The sequence below is a fragment of the Adiantum capillus-veneris genome, chromosome 14 (genome assembly GCF_014529385.1).
Source record: "Adiantum capillus-veneris isolate H3 chromosome 14, ASM1452938v2, whole genome shotgun sequence".
Lineage (NCBI taxonomy): Eukaryota > Viridiplantae > Streptophyta > Polypodiopsida > Polypodiales > Pteridaceae > Adiantum > Adiantum capillus-veneris.
The window spans coordinates 32,873,237-32,894,203 of NC_140944.1; positions in this window are offsets into that span (position 1 = coordinate 32,873,237).

Genomic DNA, 20,967 nt, shown 5'->3' on the forward strand with positions numbered 1-20,967 from the left:
TGAAGCACAAATGGGCGAGGGGGTTGCTCTGGGTGTTTTCACTGAGCAGTGGACACATTGTTCAATCAATCATTTTCCGCCACTTCAGTCTTACACACGTTCGGGCGGACGTTGTCAAGAAGTGCGCAGTGCGGCTAGGAAAGCACCAGGCCCCTGACTGTGAGGATTCGTAGCAAAATCAAGCAAGGCGTAGATGATTTGAAGCTAAAAACACACTCAAAAAGAACAAAACTCCAACCATGAATGGTCCACTTTGAAAAAGAACTAAGATTAACTCAAAACTCTGTGTGTGAAGATTAGGTGTAGCCTCGCTCTTAATTTCACAGATGCAGTGCTCTTTCGGCCTGTTAAAAACCCTAAATTGGCGCTTCGATTCTTCGTCGTGACCATTTCATGGAAGCTTCAGAACTTCATTGGAGAAGCCCAAGTAGTTATTTGAAGAGGGGGAACCCTAATTGGAGGCCTCACAGCTTCGAACATGTAGTGGAAGCAGCACGGGACTGCACTAGCACCATGTATTGGAATGGTTGTCTCTCCTTGCTTATATGCCCAAATGAGCTCATTCTTGGCTCTAAAACTTCCTTCCCAACTTGAGCAATGACGGCACCGTGTTAATGTGGCATTTTGATCTATTTTTAGGCTATTTTTACCACTTTATGGCCATTTTTTGCCCAAAAATGCCCCTTTTTGTTCGTAAAATACCCAAACGAGCTGGGAAAAATCCCTAAAATTTGTGGAAGAATCCCATTGGGCTCAAATTTCAGGTTGAACCTCATTTTCCCACTTGGTAAGCACTTTGGAAACATCTTTTACACCCGTGAAACCTGCTATTTTTGGCCAAGATTGCCCGCATTGAACTTTGTAGGTAAAATGAGCGTGCCACTTCGAAACACTTGACATTTGTACATTCCTAAAGCAAATTAGACATGCTTTAATGTGGTAAAACATGCAACAGTGCCACATCATGGGCCTCGCCTGCCTGACAAGGTATGCACACGCCTGCAACCATGGCATCCGTTTTCGCATATATCACACTATGTACATTGTAGCATTTGGCCCCACACATCAAAAACATTAAGAGCGAGGTAGATATTTTTATTTTCACATTATACACGTGCCACGGCATAACAACGTGTGTGACAGAGGCCTCATTCTCATGATGTGCACACAAAGCGCAGAAAAATCCCCTCCCAACTGTAGTGAAGCTGTACGGAGGGAACGCGTTTCTGTAGATGCAATCACCATTGCTTTCACCTTGAAGGCATGTGGCCTTACACAAGGCGTTAAAGTGGGCGAGAGAATTCACGAGGCAAACACCACCTAACTAACACAACACATAATAGTGAGGATGAAGCATGAGATTGGTGGTTTAGGGTTAGGGACACACCTCCATGTTGGGGGGGAGGAACCTTGGAGTCAAATTTCAATGGAAATTTTTTTAACGATGCCAGCAGTATGGTGGATGGCCATGTGTGTGTCATTGTTACATAGTGTAGAATGTCCAGCTAGGGAGCAAACTAGCTAAAATGGGCATTCCAAGCATGTTATAACTATCATGACTCAGTTTTCTCTAGTGCAATTAGTATGTAAGTCTATTATATGTGTATCCCACTACTCCTCCAACAAAACAAAAAAGAAAAGGCCATCGATTGCACTCTTGTCTCCTAAAAGTTAGTTCCTCTTGAAGGAGGTGCAATGTTCTGAAAGCAATTAAGTTGTCTAGTATATTGTGATGAGTGCAAATTTATGATTGTATTGTACTATGGTACCGTACCACCATAGTGTTTTGATGAGATGATAGTGATTTATTAACTTATGATTTGTAAATTTTGGATTAAGAGTTGATATAATTCTCTTCATATGAAAATCCTTGTACTACAAGAAAGGTTTTCGGATCACTTCCCCCTTCTTGGAGTGTTGGATTTTACAACAGAAAGACAATACCAACCATAGGGAAGTAAGAAACTGCTAATCACCATTCCAAACTTATTCAAGGTTCTTCATTCCAAGGTGCTGGTGTCTTGGGCATCTAGGGAGCTCTCTCTAGACATTGCCAAAGAGAGAGTGGGCCCTTGGAAAAAATTCTGCAAAAAAATTCAAATTGCAATTAAGAGGGTTGGGCCAACTCTGAAAAAGAACAAAGCTCACGAGGTGTCAGTCCTTACCTCTCATTTCGAAGAGATCAGTGAAAAGATAGTGCAAGGCAATGCTTCGGAACAAGAGCACATGGAATGGTTGAGGATTAAACATGTCATAATAATCAATATCTAATTCTCCTAAATGATTTTCTCATATTAAACTAATCATTTAATGTGGGGAAGTGCCAGGGGAGAAAAAGCTAGAATATTGGTTAAGCTAGCAGACCGGCCACAGTAGGGATCCAAAGGAGGGAAAATAGGGATCCAAAGGGGGGGCCATCTGCAAAAGAGCCATGTACAACAATGGGCTAAAACGACCCTAAGGTTCAGCCCATTAAGACTTCCAAAATGCTAAGGTTCCAAAATTCAAAGGTTGTGTCCAAAGGTCAACCCTAGGGGAAATTGGATGCTTTGTGTGTAACTAAAAAGTCTTTGCATATCCCTACATGGGAGGGGGCGAGCCCTTCTTCTAGGGGATGAGAGATAAAGTCACACACACACACACAGAGGCTCCCTTTACACAAAGGGAATTAGGGACACATGTCAGCTCCCTAGCCCAGATGCCCACAAGGTGTGCCCAATTCCTATTGGATGGCCTTGGAGGTGGACCAATGAGAATTAGGCTAGAGTAAGTCTAGTTTAATTAATTTAAAAACACTTAATAAAAGAACCAATGAGAATTAAGTCTCCTAGAAGACTATTGGACAGTCTCCCAAGGGGTCCAATGAGCATTCAGGAGCCCAATGGCTTACCTGATTCCTATTGGCCAGGAGGCAAAGGGGTCCAATGAGAGTTTAGTTTAATTATTAAATTACCTAAAGCTCTCACAAAAGGGGAAAGGGGGACACATGTCAGAAGGCTATCACTTATGCTGCTTAATAGCCATTGACTTGACTTGGGGAGGTCCAATGGGGAGCCTGCAAGAGCAATTAGCAAGAGGGCTCGCCCAAGAGAGAGAGGGGGCTGATTTTTGCAAGGCATTATCACACACACACTCACACAATCTCATGAGTGAAGAAAGAGAAGACTATCTCTTCCCAAGCTTTAATGGAGAGCTCATCACCTACTCCAAGCTTGTGAGATAGAAGCCTACATCAACACACCTCTTGGCATGTGGATGCAAATCCAACCAAGAGCCAAGCTTCAATGCATGCTCATCTCCTCTACCAAGCTAATTACTAAGCTAAAGCTATGCTAATATGAGTGATTATGTGAGGAGATGTACATCTTTCTCGTAAGATACTCCTTCTTCCTCTCAATCTACTCTCATACCCTGCTAGCTCTCACCATCTTCGAAGGTGTGTGAGGTCTTGGGTCTGAGAACGGGGATAATTAAAGTTGTGTTTACTAAGTGTTTTGCTTAGTGCATGAAGCTTTCATCTTCATTGCACTAGCTAGTCTTGAAGGAACACAAAGAATTGTATTGTACAATGTCTCTCTTGATCGGAGAAACCATAATACAAAGCCTTTTGGAGGGGGGACCGGCTCCATGCAAATTCGGTCCTCAACTGTTGTCAATAGCTTAATTTCTCTCTCTTTTGAAAGTATTGTTGATGCTATCTAACTAGGTGTTATGCTTTTCGTTGCTCTCTCCACCCAAGCACTCTTGTAATTCTCATTAGGAATCTATTCTAATGAAATGCCCACTATGTTCATGCTAATTTCCGCTACACATAAGTTTCTAGGCCATTAAATGTTACAAAACAAAACCCTCCTGACCAATGAACAAGAGGAGAGAAACGCTAGACACCAGGTCTAAACTATTTGAAGCAATGCCGAGATTGGTGGACAAAAGTAGAGCAGGCTACTTGGAGAGAGCGTTTACACTAGAAGAATGTTGGTTCGCGCTAAAGAAGTTGGGCAAGGAAAAATCCCCAAGCTAGGATGGGATCACTGTTACCATATACATGTGGTACTGATGTGTGTGAACACACTAGGACCGTCAGGGGCATTGTATATACACCCATCACTCTAGGGCTATCTATCTTTCCATTGCACACTAAGTAACACTCTCTCTATCATGTGCCTTGAGCTTCCTTCGTCTTCTCCAAGCTGTGTGCATTTCTCTCCAACCCTAATTCCAACAATTGGTATCAGAGCAGGTTGCATCCTCCCCGGGCTTAGTCGCCAGCTGCTCCAACACACGCCGTCTCACTTTCTCCGATTTCAGTGAGCTTTGGCGAGCGTTTGCAGGTCAACAAATATTTTGGGTGAGTTTCTAGAGCTCAGTCTGCTCAAATTTCTGATTCGGCTCATTTCGGCCTCCGTTTCCACTACAGGCAGTGCTACACATGCAATTTTGTCATTTTGTGCAAAGTTTCTGTAAATGCCATTTCTCCGTAACATGTGCCTTACAGTCTTCTACGGTTTGTGCTATATAGCACGTGTTGTTCTCGCTTCGTTTCTCCTCTTTTCGGGCTGTTTTCATAGCATTTACCATGGCTGACAACAACACAGATGTGTTCAAGATGTTTGCTACTGAGAACAGGTTGGATGGGGACAATTACCCTATGTAGGCTTACATGATGCAACATGTTCTTGTGTCAAAGGGAGTCTAGAATATTGTGCAGGGCATTGATGTACGTCCTAGTTCTGAGGATGCAGGCGATGTTGAGGATGTTGCAGGTCTTGCTGCTATTAGAGTTGTTTTGCCTACGACAAAACAATCTCGTTGGGATATAGAGGATACGTAGGCTCATGCATTGATTGCATTGTCTGTAAAGCACACCATTGTTCCGCACATTCGTTCAGCAAAATCTACAAAACAGGCTTGGGATATTTTGGCTGGTCTTTATGCAAGTCTATCCCTCATGGGAATTCAGTCACTTGTAGCAACAATGCCTCTTATCCGGTTCAGGGAGTTGGAAAAATTGTGCTTACTACTGCAAATGGCAGTTCCTTCACACTTGTTGATGCACTTTATGTACATGGGATTAAAAGAATCTTTTGTCTTTATCTGCATTTTCTAGACTTGGACTTGTACTCAAATTTGCGGATGACAGATGTACAGTTCATGATCTCAGTTTTGATGATGAAATTGTTGCATCTGGGCTCTTGTGTCGTGGGCTATATAAGCTCACTTTGTATGACAAGTGTGGACAAAATTTTGCAAGTGCAGTTGCAGATTCAAGGGCTATTTTAGATGCAAAACTTTGGCATGCACGTTTTGATCATCTGAATTTTGCCAGTATGTTGCGTTTGCAGAAATCTGATATGGTTGCTTCTTTGCCGCCTCTTGAAGCACCTGTCAAACATGTTTGTGAAGGCTGTATTTTGGGTAAAATGCAGCGTTCTAAGTTTCAAAAGGATGGTTCAGTTAGGGCCACATGCAAGTTGCAGCTTGTGCATAGTGATGTTTGTGGGCCCATGCAAACTCCGTCCTTGGGCAATTACCTATACTTCGTGACTTTCATTGATGATTACTCTAGACATGCATTTGTATTTCCGCTTAAAGCGAAGTTCGAAGTTTTTATGTGCTTCAAACAATTTCTGGCTATGGCTGAAAATGTATCAAAATGTACTATGGGCACCCGTTCCGATCGAGGGGGTGAGTATATGTCTCATGAATTTAATGCATTTCTGGATAGTCGTGGGATAAAACACCAATGTACAGTGCCGTTTACGCCTCAACAAAATGGTGTTTCTGAGAGGAAAAGCAGGTCACTGATGGAAATGGCAAGATGTATGGTCAAGAGTCAAGCTTTACCACATCCGTTTTGGCTCGAGGTTGTCATGTGTGCCACTTATGTACTCAACAGGTGTCCTACAAAAGCGTTGCAGTCTATGACTCCATATGAAGCATGGCATGATAGAAACCATCTATTGAGCACATGCGTGTTTTTGGCTGTTTGGCTTATGGTTTAGTGCCACAAGTGCATCGCAAAAAAATGGATGATAAGGCTGTCAAATGTATTTTGTTGGTTATAGTGTTGAAAGCAAAGGTTTCAGGTTGTATCATCCGCAAACAAAGCGTATTTTGGTTTCACAGAATGTAGTGCTTGTGGAAGATTCTGTTCAACCCTTGCTGTCATGTAGTAGAGACAGTAATGTAAGCTCACACATTGTTGCCTCTTTTTAGTGGTGGAAGTTTGAATGTAAATTCCAATGAGGCAAATGTACAGCCTATGGGGTTTCCAGAAAATGTTATAGATCAGCCTATTATCGATGCAGATGTACATGATGTACTTGATGAGGAAAGGGCTGGAAATGAGCAGGCTAGAGATATGCCAAAATGGTTGGTTCATACATTGCGTGACAGTAAATTGGATGCACCTTTGTCTAGTCGTACTCGTTCAGGCTCTCGACATGCATCTTATGCATCAGATTGTTATGCTTTGGCTGTGTCTATCTTACATGTTGTTGAGGAACCTCTGTCTTTTGATGAAGCACAAAATTCAAAAAATTGGATGTATGCCATGCAATCATAATATGATGCACTTATAGAAAATGACACATGGACTTTATGTGATTTGCCTCGTGGCAAAAAGGCCATTGGTACGAAGTGGGTTTACAAGTTGAAACGCAAGCCGGATGGTGAGATCGATCGCCATAAGGCTCGACTTGTTGCAAAGGGTTATGCACAGCAAAAAGGCATAGATTATGAAGAGACTTTTGCTCCCACTTGTCATATGACTACTCTGCGTTTTCTATGTGCATTGGTAGCTCATTTTGGTTGGGATGTACATCAATCAGACATTGTTACTGCTTTCTTGAATGGTGACATATTTGAGGAAGTTTATGTAACACAACCTCGCGGTTTTGTCAAGAAAGGACAAGAGGACAAAGTGTGAAGATGTAAGAAGGCTTTGTATGGGTCGAAGCAATCTCCTCGTGCTTGGTATGAGAAAGCTGACACTCATTTGGTCGAACAAGGCTTTTCCTGACAGTCCAACAGAAAGCACATTGTATGTAAAGCACAAGGATGATGTACTTCTCATTGTGGTTCTTATGTAGATGATTTGCTGATCACTGGACCAACTGAGAGACATATTGTTGAATTTAAGGCTGATTTGAATGCTACTTTCAAGATGAAAGATTTGGGGCTGTTGCATCATTACTTGGGTATACAGTTTAAGCAGTGTGATGGTGGTATTGCCTTGTGTCAGGAAAGTTACATAGTGACATTACTATGTAAGTTTGGACTTGAGGATTGCAAACCTATTGCCACTCCCATGGAAAAAGGTCTATGCTTGTGATCCTGCTGATGTCACTCTTTACCAAACTGTTGTTGGATGCCTCATTAATGTATGCAACATGAGGCCGGATACTCAATTTGCAGTCTCGCAGGTCAACAGATTTATGCATAGCCCAGGGTCTAAGCATTGGTAGGCTGTCAAGAGGATTTTTTGCTACCTTAGTGGCACTTTACATCTTGGCTTGTTTTATCCCAATGGGGGGTCATTGCCGCCAGACTTACATGCTTTTTCGGACTTAGATTGGGCTGGTTGTTTTGACACGTGAGTGTCCACAAGTGGTTTTTGTTTCATGCTTGGTAGTTCCTGTATATCATGGTTGAGCAAGAAGCAACCTATTGTCGCCACTTCGAGTTGTGAGGTTGAGTACAGGGCAGTCTTCACAGCTATGATCGAGTGTGTATGGATCAGATGTCTTATGGCTGATTTGGGTGTTGGACAAGACACTACCAACACTATCTACATTGACAGTCAGAGCGCATTGACAGTTGCAAGGAACCCAATTTTTCATGCTCGCACAAAGCACATTGAGGTGCATTACCACTATGTCAGGTAGAGGTTCTTAGCAGGAGAGATCAACTTGGGTTATGTGCCAACACAGGACAACCTTGTAGATCTTTTCACAAAGGCATTGTCTTGTGAGAAGCTCGAAGCTTTCCGCAAAGCTTTGGGCTTGCTCCCCTTTGTGGACTGATCATGTCCTCAGGGCATGGCACTTCCCTTTCCTCATGTGCCAACTCTCATTCACCGCATCACTCTAGGGGGGATTTGTTACCATATACATGTGGTAGTGATGTGTGAACACACTAGGACCGCCGGGGCATTTTTCCCTCTTCAGGAGGTTTTTTCCGTCGTGCATTGTATATACGCCCATCACTCTAGGTCTATCTATCTTTCCATTGCACACTAAGTAACACTCTCTCTATTGTGTGCCTTGAGCTTCCTTCGTCTTCTCCAAGCTGTGTGCGTTTCTCTGCAACCCTAATTCCAACAATCACCCCTGAAATTTGTATAGAACCTCGGGAGGACTTGGGGACGTCCATTTTTGCAATGATTAACACTAGGTTGGTAACCTAACAGGACATAAAAGTTCCTTCCAGGGTTTTGAAAAAAACCTCCAAAACCATAGTAGATCCACTCATTTTGTAAAATCCTTTCATGAGGTTATAGTTCAAGGCCTACTACACATGTAAAAAATAAGAAACTTGTAAAATTTCTCATCTTTTGGTCACACCAAGCCTCCAAAGTTGATGGACCAGTACATTTTCATCAAAACAGTCATTTCTTACATTTTGTTGCATAAAAATAAGATTAGGGATTTTTGTAGGACTTGAGATAAATTCCCTGGTTAACTTAAATGGGTTGGTGACCAGAACATATGATTGCTTCTCACTCACTATTTTTTGTTTTGCCAAAAGAAATAGGTACAAAAAATTTGAATTTTTACCATTCTGCAAACCTATCATCAAAGTTTCTATAGCCACGCTCAATACAAATAATATATGCATGTTTTCTTAGTTCCCTATTGTTCTTTAGGTTCATAAGGAGCCATGGAGCATGTCAAAAGAATATTACATCTCTTACCAAGGAGAATCTTGGGGACAAAGATGAAGTGCTAAATACAACAAACATGAAAAATCTGGGTTCAACATTATGAGTTGTAGAATCCCATAGAAACTATTCAATATCTAGCCAAATTTGATCCTTATGACTAGATATGGTTACTACCTACAAAATGCATGTAGTTGTCACAAGAAACTAACAATATTGAAAAAGCTATACTTGATATACTAGAATGTTTCGTTTTCTTCTATAATTGAAAAAATCAATCATCGTTGTCTACTATGCAAAATAGGGTATTAGGTGCCCCAAAACTCAAGGAATATTAGCTTTATGTTACAATAAGCGACATAGAAAATCAAAACTGCATTTGGATATCATGAAAGCCACCAAAAAAATCATAGAAGAGCTAAAATTGGCTAAAAAACAGGATTTGACAATTTTTGTAATTTGGTCATAACTTACAACTTTAACATTTATTTCTCCCTAGAAGCATAGGGACATGTTGAGGACTACTAAAGATAGTTCTCTAGCATTATAGACCTCACAAACATGAATTCTAGAGTGGTATAGTTGCAAAAAGTTGAAAAAAGCCAAAAACAGGACCCGTTTTTTCACAGAGTTTAGTTTGTGAAATGTTGTGCAAGGACAAGGTTAAAGATGGAATTGATATTCCAAAAAAATGTCGAGTTTTTTTCAGCTCATGAGACAACTTTCTAGATAGATAGCACCCCAAAATCCATTTTGAAACTCTTGACATAATTCAAGGAAAATGGTCACTTGACAGGACATAAAAGTGTCCCAGGACATAAAAGTGTCCCATTACCAACCTAGTGTTAACAAGGAATTCATCTATGGCAAGCTAGAGCCGAGTGTAAAGAAGGGACTAATCAAACCCATCCCTAAGCAGGTTGCTTGCTCTTAGCTAAAGTAGTGGTGATCAATCACCATGTTGACTGTGGTGTACAAATGCTTTAAAAAAATGATTACTAAAAGAATGTCTCCTATCTTGGCAGAAGTTGTTTCCCCCCATCAACATGGATTTATTAGGGGAAGATCAATCTATGTCAACATACTGGTAGCCATGGTTGGAATGGAATATGCCAGGTTCTCTAAGCAAGAACGTATATTGATTCAACTTGACCTGGGTAAGGCTTATGATAGAATAACATGGTCCTTTGTGCAAGAAACATTGAGCTACTTGGGTTTCGAACCACGTATTTGTTGGACATTACTCACACTTGGTGAAGGTAGCTTGCCTGAGCTTCTCTTCAAGATTGGTTGGCTCATTTGATAAAAGATCCATTCGTCAAGGTTGCCCCTTGGCCCCTCTTTGGTTTGTTGCATGCACCCATCCTCTAATAAATTTGTTGGAGCAAGCAATAGCTAGGGGACATATTCAAGGATTGAAAATCCAAAATAGCAGGCAGCTACTCATTAAGATGTTTGCAGATGACTCTTTACTATTTTTGAAAGCTGAACCGAACAATGTTAGGAAGGCTTTGGAACTAGTGCAAGTTTTTGCAATAGCATCTGGTTCCCAATGTAGAATTGAGAAATCGAGATTAATCTCTCTCTCTAAAGATGACAATTTTGACTACATTGGATGGATTGTAATATTTTCAGGCATCTGGGAGTTCCTATGGGGGAGGGGACGACCTTCAAACAAGTTTTTGATTGGTTTCAGGACAGGCTGAAACACAAGATGAAAAGATGGAATTTATCTTGGTTCCATTTCATTGTCGAGCAAGACTCATTAACACCTTTCTGATACCATACATTACCTTTGTCTCTCCTTTCCTCCAATTATCTCAGAGGAACTGGAAGGCATTCCTCAAGCCCATTAAGGAGTTCCTATGGAGAAACAGAGTAACCAGAAGTAGGCCGTGGCAATGAGGTAAGTGGGAGTCCATTCCAAGCCGAAGAATTAGGGAGGTTTGGGCATCATTGACCCTTCCATTCATAGTGAGGCCCTTTGTGTTTCGGACTTTGGCCGAATCTGATGAGAGTTGGATGTGTATGGCTAGGGAAATGGTGATGAGTGCAAATCTGAGATGTAAAGGGGCAAGTCGTTGAATTTTAATATGCAAAATAGACTCTTGCCTCCCAAAGGAGTGCAGTTAGATCTAGGGGACTTCAGTGGTAAATTCATAGGCAAATGTTGCAAAGGCACCTCCACACTCATCTGGGATGAAGAGATTGGATACTAGAAAAACACTACTCTACACTGGTCTCCATGGGGCCCCACTGTACAAGGTCTTGTTCTTGATTTCCATTGGATTGAGATTGCAAGACGACTCAACAACAAAGGTTTTGGCACCCTGGCCTCCCTGTGGAACCATAGGGAGGGAGGATAGTAGTCTCTCAAACAATTAGAAGAGGGCGATTGCCTATCCCTACAAGAAGAGGTCCTTGTTGGTAGACTCTTGCATCTTCTTTCCCACGTCTTCCTTCCACTGTGCTCTACGACAGTCAAGTGGAAGTCTTTTCTTTCTCCCTAGACAAAGGGCATTTATGAGAAGTTGGATTTCTCGAAGCAATGGGTTGGGCATCTCAAGAAAATTTGGTCCAAAACATGGAGTAGAAACAAATGGAGTTACGTGCTAGAGAACATATGACTCTTAATTCGCAGATGAGCAAAAAGTTTTTCTTTGGAAAGTGCTTTTTGGTTTTCTGCCACGACCGGACAAGGCCAAAGTGAGGGGTCTTGGTGATGGAACCTGCATCCGATGCAACGAGAAAACTGAGACCATATTCCATCTCATATGGGCATGCCCAATGATCAAGAGATTCATTGGAGCAGTTTGCAAATGGGTGTTTTGCCAGCTTGGCACCCCTTTTTTTTTACCAGACCTGGTGCTGGGCTCCAGATGCTTGGATGCTGAAGATTTGAGGACAGAAATTTGTAGAGTCGGAGCTATAGTCCTGAAAGCCATATGGGCCTCTAGAATGAGAAATTATTCTAGAAAAATAACAGAGGGTTGAATGCATATCTGGTGCTAGAAACTTGCGAATGGCTTCTGGCAAGTAGGAGGAAGCAACTTGCCGAGAGGAAGAAGACAAGTCCTTGACAAAAATATGGCAATTTTGTAAGATGGAGTAAGGGTACGTGTAGGGTCAAATGGAGTACGGTACGTGTATGGTCTCAAATCCCTCTAGGGGTTTTGTGCTCATTGAACTAACTATTTCGTATATGTTGGATGTCCCTATGCAAAGGATATGCCAAAGTTTACATGTAATATTTTGAGTTTATTCAAATCAATCTCAAACGAGCATTTAAAAAAACAAAAGTTGATATAATTCTATTGCTATCTTATAAGATTGTTGGAGACAAGTTCTTGATTGGTTTGTAATGGTTGATATGGTTTGTTTGTTATGATGCACAAGTACAAATGTTGAGGTATCTATTGGTTGTTTTGCTATAAGTTTGGAGGATGAGATATTGACATATTTGGATTATATGAAATGGTTATTATGTTGCAAGTAATGCAAAGCTATGAATTAGTTTGGATTGGATGATATGATTGGCTTGTAATGCTATACATCAAAGATAATGAGCTATTGATTAAGTTGTCATACTATTGGATATAGGTGACGTATTGTTTGGGTTGTTACCCATTACTCATGATTTAATATTTATGATAGCTTTCCTCTATGAGACGAGTCCATGCCTATGGACTAGTTCTCTAGGGGTATCATGTGACGAAGTTAAAAAGAAAATAAAGGGGTGATCCACACTACAAAGAGGCTACTGCATAAAATTATCAATTGGTGTTGATTCCTACTCATGATGGGTAAATGGAATCCTTTCCAACAAACTCATGGAGGGAGTTGAAATTGCCTCTATTACCTGGTTGGGATAGATGGTGTGCTAGCTTTCTCTTAGATAACCACTACACAAGTAGATACACATTTGTGCACTTAAGATTTTTTGGATTGAATTGATTTTATGGTTTTAATTGGATATAGTCAAAGATTATATAAGGGATCATCTTCTCGTCATAGTTGTGTCATACTTGTTGGGTTTCAAGCCTAGATTGTTGACACCCATGGGAAACGGCTTTTATAGCCATGCAGTTACAAGAGCAGTTGCAGTTTAGTTTTGCATGGGAAGCTTCAAGTTCTATATATACATGTAGTGAGAAAATAATCAAAAAATAGCGTGTTCTTTTGTTGCTTCTCTGTGTATCGAATCTCTCTCTCTCTCTCTCTCTCTCTTTCTTTCTTTCTTGTCCTGCTGCACCGGCACGCCATGGCTCCCCAAAGGCTGCATCCTCCATAGCTTCCAACCCCAACACGTGGTATCAAAGCCCCATGCGGGCCAAGAGCTTTGGAGTGCCAACTTGTTTTCAACAAGCATCGCGGGATTGGCCGCTTGCAAGCCTCTGAGCGTCATTGACCTGCACAGACCTGAGCAAAATCTCCATCAATGCAGTCGCCCTGGCTTGAGAAGCAACTCTCGACACTGTATGCGCGCTCAATTCATGCTCTACAAACGGCTCTGCTCTCTTGCGTTATCGGTGCTGTCTGCTCGTTCAGAAAACTCACCATTTTACTTCTTTTTGACACTATTGGCCTTCATTTGTTTTGATTCTGTAACCTAATCAAAGGCTTGTTCACACCCTTGGTACTCACATCAAGCATCAAAGGTCTTCTTGCCTAATGGAGTCATCTATGCCTATGAGAGCATGTCAAAATTTGGCACAAATCAACTTCCAATTTTACAACAGCCATATGATGGCAATTTGTCTTGTGCTTAGTGGCTTCAAAAAGGTTTGCCAAGAGGTGATAACAACAGAGATTGATTCGATGGTCCAAGTTGATCTCGCAAAAGGTGATCTAATGGTTAAACAGCATCGAGAACAAACGTTTGCGATAACGAGATGGTCAATCAATACATGCATAGTTCAAAAAGAGATTTTTTTCTTTGTTTAGTGTCATAGACTTATGGCTTGTCTGTTCTCAACAAAATTACCTTTTTCAATTAAAGCCTTCTTTCAGCTTATTAGTTGTTGGTTATTGTCATGTCAAAAATTTGTACGGGTTATAGACAATGCCACGACAATCATGTAAGTATTTCTTCTCAGCCCATTTTTGTTGCACTTTCATGAGGTAATTGGGTACACCTTAAACCCAAGGTTTGGAAGTGAACCAAAAACTCCATTTGTTGGTAGCCTAACAGTAGCACCAGGTTATGGGGACACCAAAACCCTTGGTTGTGAGAGAACCTAAAACTCACGGTTGACGAGTACACCAAAAACTCGAGGTATCATGAGAGTAGTCTGTCTAGTTCGGGCTTGAGGGGGGGATTGTTGGGTTTCAAGCCCAGATTGTTGACACCCATGGGAAACGGCTTTTATAGCCATGCAGTTACAAGAGCAGTTGCAGTTCAATTTTGCATGGGAAGCTTCAAGTTCTATATATACATGTAATGAGAAAATAATAAAAAATAGTGTGTTCTTTTGTTGCTTCTCTGTGTATCGAATCTCTCTCTCTCTTTCTTTCTCGTCCAGCTGCATCGGCACGCCATGGATCCCCAAAGGCTGCATACTCCATAGCTTCCAACCCCAACAATACTTTCTTCTTCTTCTTCTTCTTCTTCTCTCTCTCTCTCTCTCTCTCTCTCTCTCTGTGCTATTGAAAAATAGCACTAGATGCTAGGTACAAAAGGAGCTTGATGACCTTTTTGTCTAAATGTGTGGATCCACAACACTCATTCCAAATGCAATCAACTACATCTTCACATTGAGAGCATTTGACCACATTATGTACATGCTAGGCTGTCTTTGGTTCTCAAAGAATGTGAAGGAAAAAATGTAATGATGTGTGCTTGCATCTAAAATGTATATTTTTCACTATGCAAGTTGTTAGCATAAGAGGATTGCAAAATAGGGGTTGTGGACGCGCTTGACAATGATTTTGTCAACATGTATGCTAGATGTAGTGACCTTGGAAAAGCATAGAATATTATGTAATGGATTTCGAATACTTTTTATTTGATATTAGTTTTATTGATGGTGCATTGAGAATTGATATGACTATTATGGTCACATGGCATGGTGTTGTTTTTTAGAAGATCAGTGAGTGGCTAGCTATAAGACAAGTTGGAAATGGCTTCAAATATCTATGCAAATGGCGTGTACAATTATTATTAAAGCACCTATATGTCTGTTGTAAATAGAGTATATGATCGATTTCCATGTTTACCCAAGTGAAGGAGAGGAGCTGGGAGCACAATGGAAGAGGAAGAGGAATACACACACACACACAGGTTGGAGGGGGGAGAGCCAACACACATTGTGCGCCCCCTTTCTTTCTTCTCTATCTTATGCACTAAGGCATAATACACATTGTACTTAGTGTTAGTGGATCACACAAGTGTATAGCTGTACACTTAGGGTTAGTAGCAGTTAGTGATGGGCAGTCGGCCACATGGCCATTAAACCTAACATTCTCCCACTTGATGGCCAATGTGGAAGACTATAAGAATGGAAGAGAACCACTCTTCACCCAATGCCCATCAACTCACGACAATGCTGAAACTAATGGCTGGAGAGACTTTTAGTGAGTGCATCTGCTGTGTTCTCTGACGTAGGAATCTTCACTAAAATCAAGGCTCTTGTTTGCCAGACATGCACGACTGAAGTGATAACACAAATCAATGTGTTTCTTTTTCTGGAATGGAACACTGGATTGTTAGCCAAGGCAATAGCACTTTGACTGTCACAATGAAGAACTGGTGTACACTGCTCCAATCCAAGACTTTTCACTAGACGAGAAAGCCAAATAGCTTCTTTGCATGCCTCACTCAATGCAACATACTCTGCCTCTGTGGTAAATGGATGTACAGTCTTGAAGAACGTATCTCCAAGAAATAACAAAACCAACAAATGTGTAAATCCAACCTGTTGTTGATTTACGACTGTCAACACAGCCTGCATAATCACTATCTACAAATCCATGAATGGATGACTCTCCATAACCATAGCATAATTGTCTATCTGCAGTGCCACTCAAGTATCTAAGAATTGACTTGACAACATCCCAATGCTTTTTACCAGGGTTAGACATAAATCTGTTGACAACTCCCACTGCATGTGCAATATCAGGTCTTGTAGCCACAATGGCATACATGAGACTACCACAAGTTGAAGCATAAGGAACCTTAGCCATCGTAGCTTTTTCCTCAGCAGATTCGGGATAGTTGTTCTTGCTAAGTTTCAAATATGCAGGCAATGAAGTACTCAAAGCCTTTTCCTTTTCATGTTGCAACGATTAAGAACCTTGTGCACATACTCCTTTTGAGAAAGGTACAACAATCTCTTCTTACGGTCATGAGTAATGTGCATGCCCAAAATGTGATTGGCTTCACCCAAATCTTTCATGTCAAATTGACGTTTCAGCTTGGTTTTTAAGTCAATAATGTCCTTCTTGGAATGACCAGCAAGAAGCATGTCATCTACATAAAGGATAAGCATAATAAGCTTTCCATGGGGTTTTATTTTCATGTAAAGACATGGATCCTCATTACTGCGCTTATAGCCTAGGGAATGTATCAAACTTTTGATAGCATTTTCTGGATGATTGCTTCAAGTCATAGAGACTTTTCTGAAGCTTACCTACCAAATGTTCCTTGCCCTTTAGCACAAACCCTTCAGGTTGCTGCATATAAATCCCCTCCTCGAGATCATGTAAGAAAGTTGTAATGGCATCCATTTGATCAAGCTCCATATCTTCAATGGCAACCAAAGGAAGCAGGATTCTTAGTGTGGTCATCTTGACCACTGGAGAAAAGATTTCCTAAAAATCGACACCATATTCTTGCTTGAAACCTTTGGCCACTAAACGAGCTTTGTAATTGTCAATCTTCTTCTTGTAAACCCATTTACAAGGCAATGCTTTCCTACCTTTGGCAACGGAACAAGTTCCCATGCTTTGTTCTTTGCAATACTGGACAGCTCCCTCTTCACAGCATGTTCCCATTGAACCTTATCATTGGCTAGCATAGCCTCTTTGTAACAAGAAGGCTCACCACTATCTGTCAACAAAACAAATTCCATGCCTGGAACAAAACGTTATGGCGGATGTGAGACTCTTTGAAATCTCCGCGGCTGATCAGAACTCGTACTAACCTGTGTAGTAAGAGGCTCGGGAGCAGTCTGGACAGGAGGAAATACATTAAAAAATGTCACTTTTCGGAATTCAACCTCTTTCACTGGCTGCCTATGCATCTTAGTCTCATTAAAGACAACATCACTGCTATAGATCACTGATCAACTTTTTGGATCCCATAAATGGTAGCCAAATTGACCATCTACCATAGCCAATGAAGATGCATTTCTTGGACTTAGGATCTAGCTTGGCACACAACTCCTTGGGTACATGTGCATAAGCTTCACAACCAAATGTGCGGAGATTTTCATAAGATTATTTATGTGCTAACCATAACTTCAAAGGTAAACGAAACTGTAATGAAGAATGTGGTGATCTATTGATCAAGTACATGGATGTGTATAATGCTTCAGCCCAAAACGCTTGCGGTAAATTAGCCTGTGATAGCATAGACATAATCCGCTCTTGGATGGTCTTATTCATTCGTCTCGCAACACCATTTTGTGCAGGGGTATAAGAAGTTGTAAACTCACGCTTAATTCCCGTACTTGAACAAAAGTCCGTAAACTCTCTAGAGACATATTCCCCACCATTGTCTGAGTGCAAAGCTTTTAACTTATGTTCAAACTGAGTTTCAACACTAGGTAAGAACTTATTGAAGCAAGAAAAGGTCTCATCTTTAGACTTCATGGTGTAGACCCAAACATGCCGTGTTGCATCGTCAATGAATGTAACATCATACGATGCACCACCATGGGATTTAGAAGGCATAGGCCCACATAAATCACTGTGCACAAGCTCTAAGGGTTTTCTTTCTTTGTCAAAAAAAGGTGTACGATGTGTTCGATGTTTGCTTTCCATATTGACAGTGCTCACAAAAGGGAAAATCAGAAAATTGTACCATATATATGTGGCAGTGATGTGTGTGAACACACTAGGACCGCCGGGGCATTTTTTCCCTCTTTAGGAGGTTTTTTCCCCCGAGCATTGTATATACGCCCATCACTCTAGGGCTATCAATCTTTCCATTGAATACTAAGTAACACACTCTCTATTGTGTGCCTTCAGCTTCCTTCGTCTTCTCCAAGCTGTGTGCATTTCTCTGCAACCCTAATTCCAACAATTGGTATCAGAGCAGGTTGCGTCCTCCCGGGCTTAGTCGCCAGTTGCTCCAGCACACGCCTGCTCACTTTCTCTGATTTCAGTGAGCTTTGGCAAGCGCTCGTAGGTCGACAAAAATTTTGGGAGATCTCGAAGAGCTCAGATTGATGAGATTTTTGATTCGGGCTCATTTCGGCCTCCGTTTCCACTACAGGCGGTATTGCACAAGCTATTTCGTCATTTTCTACACAATTTCTGTCAGTGCCGTTTTTTGCATAACAGGTGCCTCATAGTCTTCTACGGTTTGTGCTATATAGCACGTGTTGTTCTCACTCCGTTCCTCCAGTTTTCACATCAGGTGCAGCATTTACCATGGCTGACAACAACACAGATGTGTTCAAGATGTTTGCTGCTGAGGACAGGTTGGATGGGGACAACTACCCTATGTGGGCTTATATGATGCAACATGTTCTTGTGTCAAAGGACGTCTAGAACATTGTGCAGGGCATTGATGTACGTCCTGGTTCTGAGGATGTAGGCGATGTTGAGGATGTTGCAGGTCTTGCTGCAAGGATTGCTGCTATTAGAGTTGTTTTGTCTACGACAGAACAAGCTCGTTGGGATGTAAAGGATGCGCACGCTCATGCATTGATTGCGTTATCTGTGAAGTGCACCATTGTTCCTCACATTCGTTCAACAAAATTTGCAAAACAAGCTTGGGATATTCTAGTAGGTCTTTATGCAAGCCGCAATGAGGCTAAAATTGCTTTCCTGCGTAAAGAGCTGGAGTCGAAGATTATGCATGAGGAAGATGATATGGACACTTTCCTTGCTGGTGCCAAGGATATCAGTGAGCAACTTATTTCTGCAGTGAAGTCATTTCAGATAGCTCCCTTGTGTAGACTGTTCTTGATGCCTTACCAGACTTTTGCTAGTACTTGGAGACTGATGACCCAAGGAAATCCTGAAGTTGTCAAGTTTGATGCATTATGCATATTGCTGTTGCAAGAGTCACTTTCCAGAAAAAACAGAACTAGACAACGTGCAATTGAATAGGCTTTTATTGCTTCTCAAAGAAAGGGTGGTAACAACAATGCGGCCACTTCTTATGGTTCTGCTGCGAGTGGCAAAAATTCTGTCCTAATGCTTCTGCTGGCAGCAATTCGTTTGGAAATTCCGGTGATAAGGGAAAAAAGAAGATGCGTTGCCATTATTGTAAAGCTAATGATCACTTGATCAAGGCGTGTCCTAAGTTGAAGGCCAAAGAGGCTAAGAAGAAAGAGGGTGGTTCCACTGCAAATGCTGGTTCCACTACAAATGCAGCCATTGTTGAGTCTTCTGTGAAAGGAGACTGTGTTGCTGATGTTGATGCAGAATGGGCTTTTAGTGTAGAGTGCACTTACAATCCTGCTGCCCATGATGCATGCTTGTTAGTTGCTGCAGATTCACATGTGTGGTACTTTGACAGTGGTGCTACAAAGCACATTACCTCACATCGTGAATTGCTTACCTCTCTCGAGTCTGTCCCTCATGGGAATTCAGTCACTTGTGCCAACAATGCCTCTTATCCGGTTCAGGGAGTTGGAAAGATTTTGCTTACTGCTGCAAATGGCAGTTCCTTCACACTTGTTGATGCACTTTATGTACCTGGGATAAAAAAGAATCACTTGTCTATATCCTCACTTGCTAGACTTGGACTTGTAGTCAAATTTGCGGATGACAGATGTACTATTCATGATCTCAGTTTTGGTGATGAAATTGTTGCATCTGGGCTTTTGTGCCGTGGGATGTATAAGCTCAATTTATATGACAAGTGTGGACAAAATTTTGCAAATGCTATTGCAGATTCAAGGGCTATTTCAGATGAAAAACTTTGGCATGCACATTTTGGTCATCTGAATTTTGCTAGTTTGCTACGTTTGCAGAAATCTGATATGGTTGCTTCTTTGCCGCCTCTTGAAGCACCTGTCAAACATGTTTGTGAAGGCTGTATTTAGGGTAAGATGCAACGTTCTAGGTTTCCAAAGGATGGTTCAGTTTGGGCCACATGCAGGTTGCAGCTTGTGCATAGTGATATTTGTGGTCCCATGCAAACTCCGTCCTTGGGCAATTACCTTTACTTCGTGACTTTCGTTGATGATTACTCCAGGCATGCATGGGTATTTCCGCTTAAAGCGAAGTCCGAAGTTTTTATGTGCTTTAAACAATTTCTGGCTATGGCTGAAAATGTATCAAAATGTACTATGGGCACCCTCCATTCCGATCCAGGTGGGGAGTATATGTCTCATGAATTTAATGCATTTCTGGCTACTCGTGGGATAAAACACCAATGTACAGTGCCTTATACACCTCAGCAAAATGGTGTTGCTGAGAGGAAAAACAGGTCACTGACGAAAATGGCACGATGTATGGTCAAAAGTCAAGCTTTTCCGCATTCTTTTTGGCTTGAGGCCATCATGTGTGGCACTTATGTACTTAACAGGTGTCCTACGACAGCTTTGCAGTCTATTACTCCATATGAAGCATGGCATGATAGAAAGCCTTCTATTGAGCACATGCGTGTTTTTGGCTGTTTGACATATGCTCTGGTGCCACAAACACGGCAGAGAAAATTGGATGATAAGGCTGTCAAATGTATTTTTGTTGGTTATAGTGCTGAAAGAAAAGGTTGTTGTCATGTACTAGAGACAGTAATGTAAGCTCACTAGACATTTATGACACTTTGTTGCCTCTTTTCAGTGGTGGAAATACGAATGTAATTTCCAATGAGGCAAATGTACAACCTATGGGGGTTTCTGAAAATGTTACAAATCAGCCTATTACAGATGCAGATGTACATGATGTACTTGATGAGGAAAGGACTG